Genomic DNA, 2,881 nt, shown 5'->3' on the forward strand with positions numbered 1-2,881 from the left:
CTTACTTTTTGTATTGTCTGTCTTTGTTACTGTTTGTACTGGAGCACTGTAACCAAAATAATTTCCCCTAAGGATCAATAAAGTATTCTGAGTCTGATACCCTGTGGTGCAGCTTGTCTGTTTTGTTCTCAGTTGTTTGCTGCTTCTTCTGAAGCTTACTCAATTTTCTCACTCTGATTTTATTTCTGTTGCTTCACAACTTTGATGGAGATGCCCTCTCATCAATTCCAGGTGAACTTAGTGTGGTAAATATTTTTTTAATCTTAATTGTCCCTTGGGGATAAATAAAGTTTTTCTGATTCTGATATTTGCTTTCAGAGATTTGCAATTGTTTAGTTTACAATGATATTTGAGTAAGAACAGTGGAATTGTAATTAGAGTTTAGCAGTTTGGAGTCATGTTGTTGATACATGATCTTCACATTAGTACATGACCTGCATATTTCCATTTTTGTATGTATAACATGAGGAAAACAAATAAAGTAATTAAAATTAATTAAATAAATTTCCTCTTTCCCAACATAACCCAAACAGTTTGTGGTAATTTATACTTTTGATATTTTTTCTGTTTGAATTAATCTTGTTGTGTCTCAACTTAGGATTTTCACCAGAACTAAAATAAACCTCGTGAATGAAATCAGAAAAGGTTTGATTTTTGCACCTCACTGATCATTCATGTAATTAAAACATGAATTAAAATCAATCAATAAAGATTGTGTTTAACTTCAACCCTAAATCCAAATTTTCACCTTTCCCTGTTGCTGCTCTGGTTATTTGTCCTCAGATAGTTTTTTTTCCTCTTTGCTTGATTCCTCGCTGGACTTGACCTGCTTTTCTGCTTCTTCTGAAGGTTTTTCCGTTTTCTTGATTTTTCCTTCTGCTGCACAACTTCAGGTGAAGATGTGACCAACACACACATCAGGATGATATTTATAAGAATCATATCTCTAATGTCATCACACTGACTGTTGAAATCTGCTCCAAATGTTTCTTTAGAGTCTTTTACTTTGGAATTTCTTCTTAAAAGCCCTAAAATATTTTAGTTAAAGCAAATTATTGTGAGAGTGTTTCCTTTCTAATCCTAATTTCCTTTTGATTTTAACAATCCTGTTTTACTATCCCAAAGCAAAGTATCAACAATCATACTGAATCCAAACTTAATGGAAGAACTTCCTGTCAAACACAGTGCTGTGCAGTAAAAGGCTGTTTGGTTTCTGCAGGGTGTGCTCATCTTTGTATCTATTATATGAACCGGTTATGCAACTATAGGTGTGTCAGCTTTAAGCTACAAATAATGTGTTGGACAGAAGCTTGAACACTCATCTCTCTCACCTGTGTAGTTACAACACTGAATACAAATTATGGCTTCATCATTATGGTGTATATCAGGTAAAATTTGATTTAATCTTCTATGTTTATCATTTCTGTTTGAAAAGTGTCAATATGTGCTCATAATGACTGAAATACATGAGGCCTACTGGCAAAACTTTTCAGCCAAGTTAAACTAAAGCTGTCAATTGTGTTTCAGGTTCTGATTTGAGGATTGTGATAATAGGAAAAACTGGTGTGGGGAAGAGTGCTGTTGGAAACACCATCCTGGGAAAAAAACATTTCAAATCTCATCCCTGTTCACAATCAGTGACTGAAACCTGTGAAATAGCTGAAGCACAGTGGGAAGGGAGAAATATTTCTGTCATAGACACACCAGGGATCCTGGACACTGAGAAATCTGCAGATATGATCAAAAAGGAAATTGTGAGATGTGTTGAAGTCTCCAGTCCAGGTCCTCATGTTTTTCTACTGGTGCTCCAAGTCTTTCGATTCACCACAGAGGAGAAAAACTCTGTGGAAGCCCTGCAGGAGCTGTTTGGTCCAAAAGCTCAATATTACATGATTGTGCTGTTCTCCCACGGAGATGACCTTGAAGACCAGGAAATCACCATACAGCAGTATGTACGTGAAAACAAACCAGAGCTCAGACAAGTTATCCAACGCTGTGGAAACAGGTTCCACGTCTTCAACAACAGAAGCAAAGACAGAAAGCAGGTGGAGGAGCTGATCAAGAAGATTGATGACATGGTGGCAGGAAACGCTGGCACATACTACACAAATGCCATGTATAGAGAGGTGGAAAAAAGGAAATAGAGACAAGCTGAGATGGAGGATGAAGAATACAAGTTCCTGGGTAAACTGATAGCGCAGATTCTGCGTTTTTATTTTCGCTTAAAAGATAATAAAAACATATTAGATGATGTAAACCTGTAGACAAATATCTGTGGTTTATTATGAATGACGTCACATTTTCAAAATGTGACATTCTAGGGGTAAAACCGCAAAGGATTCTGGGAACGAGTGGCAGGCGGTACTAGCGCACGCAGGCTTTCACATGAAAACAGTCACACAGCGATAAAAAGAAACACAACAAATGGCAAGAAGCTGTTGTATTATTAACTGACAGCCACGGGAAGCCGACGGGTAAAGAGATCGGTTTTTATCAGATTACGTTGTGGAAGAGAAATTGTTCAAGCCATGTTTCCGGAGTAACAAAGAGCTGACGGATGGCTTGAATTGCAGACCAAATATAACGTCCCAGAACACTCCAGCTCACACATCATAGTCTGCTCCAAGCATTTCCACAAAGGTCAGTCTTCTGTTGTAGTTATTACTTAATTTATCATAACATAATTGTTGATGTAGGTTACAAATAAGTCTTCTTTTGATTTGAATTGAATTTGTTGTGCTATGCTGCTTTGTTCAATGTGGCTTTGCGGGCTAAAGTTTGTTGTGTTTTGTAGGAAAACCAGCCTACAAAATGCAGGAATGTGATCCAGACTGGCGCCCTCTATCAACCTGGTCATACAGGTTAAAGCTGCTACCACAGC

At 37.4% G+C, this 2,881-nt stretch overlaps 1 pseudogene; it reads left to right on the plus strand.

Moving 5' to 3' along the window:
• LOC102205140 (GTPase IMAP family member 4 pseudogene) overlaps nt 1-2,144 on the plus strand; it is a 23,833-nt pseudogene extending 21,689 nt beyond the window's left edge.
• The last annotated feature ends 737 nt before the right edge of the window (nt 2,145-2,881 follow it).

The sequence above is a fragment of the Pundamilia nyererei genome, unplaced genomic scaffold (genome assembly GCF_000239375.1).
Source record: "Pundamilia nyererei isolate P.nyererei 1_Seehausen unplaced genomic scaffold, PunNye1.0 scaffold00442, whole genome shotgun sequence".
NCBI classification, from domain to species: domain Eukaryota; kingdom Metazoa; phylum Chordata; class Actinopteri; order Cichliformes; family Cichlidae; genus Pundamilia; species Pundamilia nyererei.